The 6,930-nt window shown below is 44.9% G+C and overlaps 1 pseudogene; it reads left to right on the forward strand.

Moving 5' to 3' along the window:
* The first annotated feature begins 2,829 nt into the window (after window positions 1-2,829).
* LOC130112414 (uncharacterized) lies at window positions 2,830-5,935 on the forward strand (annotated as a pseudogene).
* The last annotated feature ends 995 nt before the right edge of the window (window positions 5,936-6,930 follow it).

The raw sequence follows: 6,930 nt of genomic DNA on the forward strand, positions 1-6,930 counted from the left end.
GAAAGAAGAAGAGCAGCATTTGTAGGTACAAGCCTGTCGCCTGGAGAAAAGTCTGCTTTGGCAGGAGTTTTGTCAACAAAACATCCACAGAAAGTCATTGTCCATATCTGTGTACCCATGTCTCCTATGTCACACTGAACGTCATTAATGTATGTTTGTAGTTTGTAATTGTACCTGTATACTGTATGGATGTATACAAGCATTTATAAGCATGTGTAAAGGTGAATTAGTATTTTAATGTAGTAATTGTAGCAACAGAAGATTTACAATAAATTATCTATCTATCTATCTATCTATCTATCTATCTATCTATCTATCTATCTATCTATCTATCTATCTATCTATCTATCTATACTAATGATATCTTGCACTCACAGGCTGCCCTTTATTAGGGGTCCAAGCAGCAAAGCTGGTGGAACCCTATTGTATTTGTTAGGATTATTATTATTTTTCTCCGCTAAAAGTGTGTGAGGTTCAGCAACCGTAAGTCCTAGACCATCCAACTTTGGTACGTGGATTCCTATGGCCCCCCACTACTCAGGCACCACAAATCACCTATGTCAGCCAGATGGTGGCGCTATAACAAAGGGTCATGCGTAATTCCCACACCATAAGTCAAATCAACACAAAACTGCACAGACCTATGCATCTGAATGTGCTCTACAACTTTGTTATTGGGACCACATATGTCAGCCATATAGTTTGCTCGCCATTTTGACTTGTATTAGTTTGGGCGCGGTTTCTCAGCTAAAAGTGTCTGAGGCTCAGCAACCATAAGTCCTAGACCAACCAAATTTGGTAGGTGCGTTCATACGGCCCCCACTACTCTGGCACTACAAATCACCCATGTCAGCCAGATGGTGGCGCTATAACAAAGGGTCATGCTTAAAAGGCCATAACTCCCACAGCATAAGTCAGATCAACAAAAAACTTAATCGACCCATGCATCTCAATGTGCTCAACAACTTTACTATTGGGACCACCTATGTCAGTCATATAGTTTGCCCGCTATTTTGACTTATTTGGTGTGGAAGCGCTGCAGCTCTACATACCACACGCCAGGACACCTGGGTATAACGACATACTTTTCTTTTTAGGGCAGTCGGCTAGGACGCAAGAAATCAGACACTGTCTGGTCCAGTTTTGGAAACTCTGGCACATGTTTCTGAAGCAATGGAAGTGTTACGACATTTTAAAAAATTACGGTAATCGTCTAAGACACAGGCGACTCAAGTAATCTGACATTGTCATATCTAGTTGGAAACTCGGGTAGGCTACTGTTCCTGAAGCAAGATTCTTCAGTCTTTATTACATTACCAACAGCGGTTTAGTTTCATGTTGAAACGGTAGTCTATTACAGGCTAGGGGTATAAAAGGCCCCTACGTATCACAGTGCAAACGCCACCGGGAGCTGTAGCGAGTATCGGACACAGCTCCACGGTTGTTGACTATGCACTCACTCTCCACAAAAACGATCCTGCTATCCTGTGACGAAAGGAGAGTTGTGCTATTGAATGTCTTTCTTGAACTGTTTTATTATTGATGCCACTCAATGTCCTTGCTCTTGTAATAAATTGTACATATTACTACCCTGTAATAAAATTTTGTATGAGAACTTACCTCCTGTCTTAGTGTGTTGTGTTTTGGGGATCACTGAACCTGTGCTCGAGAAAGAGGGAAGCCTATTGAGTTAACCTGTCAACCGACGAACTTCTCGAACTTCAACGAAGCTCGTCACTTGGCACAAAATTGCCCATATGTCATCAAGATTTCATACAATCATCATGCTCTTCAGTACATATATTGGGTGAAGGTATGTGATCATGAGGACAAAACCATTTAAATTGCTCCATAGGGGGCGCAACAGTGCCAATGCTTGGACCCCTCCCAACGCCACTTGCGGCTTTAATCATTTTTTTTATTGTAGTTACACCCTCTGCTTTTAAAAATATTGTACAATTAACATTTGTCCAACTATTTTAAATTAAGATGTGTTACTCCATATATAAAATGCTTTTAAAAGGCATTCCAAAATGTTGTTAAAAGACCTGCGAGTTGTTTGCGGTGAGCAAGAACAGATAAAATAAAAAATGAAGGTCCCATTCTCTCTCAGCTCAGGGAAATTAACGTTTCCTAGTTCACTAAATCCCTTAGAAAAGTTAATTTAACTAATATCATTTTCTTCTCCGAGTTGATGGTAAATGGGTTTTACTTTTATGCACTCCTTGAATTAAAATTGCCAATAGATATAGCAGATTCAGCTGTCTGACCTACATTGGTGTGCAACTGTATTGCGTAAATATGACGTTGCCCATGCATCCCCAAGTTTTATCTGTCTTAACTTCTGTTTACAATACAATCCACAAGAATGAATCAAGACTAACATTGGGGGGAAAAGAAGGGCAGAGCAAAATGTTTGTTTGCTTTGAATTATAAACCATCCTTTGACATCAGGGATTTCAGAATTAACTGAAATCTATATTTTCCTAGTCAGGTAAAATGGCAAACTGAGAAAAGATATGATGGGACATCATAAATGGACTTGTGAAACTGCCATTATTTACATTTGACAAAGCTTTCATCTGTTATTTAAAACCTGCACCTTATTTCAAGAGAATAGGCTTGAGAAGAAAAATCACACCGATATTACATAAATATGTCATTTTGTGATATGCACTTAATCACCTTGGAGCCGAAAAAAGTAAATGTGACAGCATCTTCTATGCAAGGGGTTTCTCATACTGCTGTGAATAATGTACTCCATCAACAGGGGCATTTAACATTTAACATTTAAACAATACATCATTCTTAAATCCTGGTGAGACGGAGGAGGAGCTAGGCCCTTGGACACCCCACAATGCCCAGAACCTCCAAGCACCATGAGGTACATCCCAAAGTAAACCATCATTGGTTTTTGAGGCCTGCTGCCAACAAAGAGTCAGAGTGGCGCCAGTTCGACAAAGATGTGGATTCAGACCTTGAAGCAACAGCCAAGAGTGGTGCAGATCAAAGGCTCCAGACAATGAGCACCTTAATGATGAGCATTGCTTTGGAGAGGTTTGGCATCAAGGAACAACAGGCCACCAAGACTACTGCAAATCCAATCCGACGGGAAGTTAAGGTTGCCCAGCTTAGACAAGCGCTGAAGACATTCAAGAGCCATTACAGGAAGGCAAGTGAGGAAAAGAAGGCAGCCTTGTCAGAGCTTTGAGGCATGGTAAGGGAAAGACTAATCACCCTTCAGTGGGCTGAGTGGCACAGGAAGAGGGGCAAGGAAAAGGCCCGCAAGCGCAGTGCCTTTATTGCAAATCCATTAGGATTAACGAAGAAGCTGCTGGGGCAGAAACGCAGTGGTCACCTGTCATGCCCCGAGGAAGAGATCAGCTGCCACATTAGCAACACCTACAATGACAGTATGAGGGAGCAAGACCTTGGCCACTGCACAGCCCTTATATCCCCACCAGAACCCAGCACACTGTTCAACATCAACAAACCCACACTGAAAGAGATCAAGGAGGTCATCAAGTCAGCCAGAACATCTTCCACCCCAGGCCCGAGTGGAGTGCCGTACAAGGTCTTCAATAGGTGCCCCATGCTTCTGGAATGCCTTTGAAAGATCTACAGAGTAATCTGGAGGAGGGGAAAGGTGTCGCAGCAGTGGCGATATGCAGAAGGCGTGTGGATTCCTAAGGAGAAGAATGCAAGGAACATCAAACAATTTAGGATGATCTCACTCCTCAGTGTGGAATGTAAGATCTTCAAGATTGTTGCCAGTCGCCTCACGGGATTGCTCCTGAAGAACTCCTACATAGAAACTTTGGTGCCGAAGGGATGCATCCTTGGTATTCCAGGATGCATACAGCACACAGGTGTGGTAACCCAACTGATCAGAGAGGAGTGAGAAAGCAGGAGAGACCTGGTAGTGCTGCGGCTGGAACTTGCTAATGCCTATGGATCAATGCCACACAAGCTGGTGGAATTGCCCCTGATCAGACACCACATCCCAGAGAAGATCCAAACCCTCATCCTCGACTATTACAACAACTTTAGCCTGAGGGTGTCCTCTGGGACCTTGACATCAGTGTGGCATTGGCTAGAAAAGGGTATCATCACTGGCTGCACAATTTCTGTGTCCTTGTTTGTGCTGGCTATGAATATGCTTGTTAAGTCTGCGGAAGTGGAGTGCAGACGTCCTCGGTCAAAATCTGGCACCCAACAACCCCCGATCAGACTATAACGGTAACAGCTAAATCCGTGCCCAGATGCAGGTGGCTCCTTCAAGGACTTAAACAGCTCATTACATGGACAAGAATGAGCTTCAAGCCCACAAAATCCAGGTCTCTGGTCCTCAGGAAAGGAAGGGTAACCGACCAGTTCAGCTTCCCTTTGGGAGGCACTCAAATTCCATCTGTGACTGAAAAGCCAGTCAAGAGCCTAGGTAAGATCCTCACCAGCAATCTGAAGGACATAGCAGCATGCCAGGCAACCAGTGATGACCTCAACACTTGGCTCTCCACAGTGGACAAGTCAGGGCTTCCTGGAAATTCAACACCTGGATATATCAACATGGAATCATGCCTCGACTCCTCTGGCTATTGCTAATCTATTAAGTCCTAATCACCATCATGGAGGGCTTTGAAAAGATGATCAGCCAGTTCCTGCACAGGTGGCTGGGCCTGTCACAGAGCCTACGCAGCATTGCCCTTTATGGGCATAACACCAAGCTGCAGCTTCCTCTCAGCAGTCTGGCAGAGGGGTTCAAGGTGACCTGAGCCAGGGAAGTCCTGCTCTACCAAGATTCTGCTGACACCAAGGTCTCCTCTGCAGGTATCAAGGTCAGAACAGGAAGGAAGTGGCACGTGCAGGAGGCAGTTGAGTGGGCTGAGGCAAGGTTGTGGAACAGCATCCTGATGGGCACTGTGGCAACTGGTCGGGCCGGGCTTGGGAGCAACTCAACACCTTGCTATGGGAAAGCCCGAGGAAAGGAAAGGCAAAAGCTGATCCTGAAGGTGGTATGCACAGAGGTGGAGGAAGCTCACTACAGAAGAATGGTGAGTATGTGCAAGCAGGGGCTTGGACCAAGTGGGAGCATACAATTGGCCAAAAGATCACCTGGGCAGAACTCTGGAAGGTCGAATCACACTGATTCAAGATTTTGGTCCAGTCAGTGCATTATGTCCTCCTGAGCCCTTCCAACCTGTTCAGCTGAGGCCTGGCGGACTCACCTGCTTGTCAACTCTGCCAGAAAAGGGGAACCTTGGAGCACACCCTGAGCTGCTGTCCAAAGGCCTTGTGAGAGGGGCGGTATCATTAGTGCCATGACCAAGTTCTGCAGGCAGTAGCATACACCATCTGCACTGGGATCAGCTACAGTGAGCAGCAACACCCAACAAAACACACCATTGCCTTTGTTCGAGCAGGGGAGAAGCTCCAGCCTCAGCCAAAGGCCCAAGGTGGGCTGCCCACAACAGCAATGGACTGGCAGTTCCTGGTCGACCTAGGGAGACAACTGAGGTTCCCGGACACCATTGCAGCTACCACACTCAGGCCAGACATGGTCCTGATATCCGTAGCAACCAAGCAAGTGGTTTTGCTAGAGCTGACTGTCCCCTGGGAAGATTGGATGGAGGAGGTGCAAGAAAGGAAGAGAACCAGGTATGCAGATCTGGTAGCTGAGTGTCAGAGGAATGGGTGAAAGGCCCACTGTGAGCCGGCTGAAGTGGGCTGCAGGGGCTTTACAGGCCAGACACTACACCGGGTCCTGGGATTCTTGGGGATTTGTGGGCTGCACAGAAAAAGAGCCATTAGAACATCTGAAAAGGCTTCCCATTGGCTCTGGGTGAAGAGGGGTGATGCAGGGCATAATGGACACAAGCCTGGACACAAGTCGGGGCTTGATCACCCCTGGCAGGGTCGCTCAGCCACGGTTGTCTGATGTTAAGACCTGAAACACCTGATGACCCTGGGTTCATTACTGACGATTTGTCCAGGTTGCACCATATGGTATAGCAAAGAACATTAATCAAGTAATAAATGTGACTAATAAACATTACTTCTTGCACACAATTAAACAGACATGCACAGAGCTGTTTTTTTGTAGATATAAGCTTTTCAACAACAGCTAAGCAGAGAAGCTGTTTCCTCCATGTGGTCTCCTGAGAGTCAATGAGCCACCATGTTTAGCCTATGAGTACAGCTGCAGCAGAGTCGATGATGTGCTGCTATCTTTCCAGAGCTGGCAACTTAGTAAGTATGATGTTTAATAAAGCTACCTGTATCAATATGCCTTGACAGTTTATTCCCTGTTGAGGAAGGGCACTTCGTTATTCTATCAATCTGATATAAAGCTGCATTAAAAAAAACTCTTCATTTTGGCAGGGAATAAACGAAATATCTCTTCACTTGTCTCACTTTGTCTTTGCGTTTTCTGCCCTATGTGGGGAGGAAAATGCCAATAGGAGAATATTGAACTAGGTAACAGACTATGACAGTGTTGTTTTAGCAAGGTGACAGTGAAATTAAAGAGGATTGCTCCTGAAAGTGGAAAATTCAATCAAGCTGTGACTCTCCTGGGAGCCAAAGTCCCACAGACCAAGACTGATTGATTCCAATTCTGTGATCAGGCCCAGTTATACCAGATGTCTGTTTCTGATGGGATTCAAGCAAAATTGAGCTGATGCCGACCTGAAGCAGAAGAATGAGGGGTGATTTACAATAAATACTGCAGTTTCCCCTCAGAGGTAAATCAAGTTTATCTTACCTGTTCTTATCTAATCTTATTTTCCTTATCTCATCTTATCTTAATTACATAAATAAATGATTCTGCAATCCTACATCAACTCATGTAAAAAGTTGCTGGTATAGAGCTGCAACTCATGGTGTTGAACCCTATGGTTGTATTATGTAAACTCCTGCGTCTCTCAATTACTA

This window comes from Lampris incognitus, chromosome 5, assembly GCF_029633865.1.
Source record: "Lampris incognitus isolate fLamInc1 chromosome 5, fLamInc1.hap2, whole genome shotgun sequence".
In the NCBI taxonomy this organism is placed as follows: Eukaryota; Metazoa; Chordata; class Actinopteri; order Lampriformes; family Lampridae; genus Lampris; species Lampris incognitus.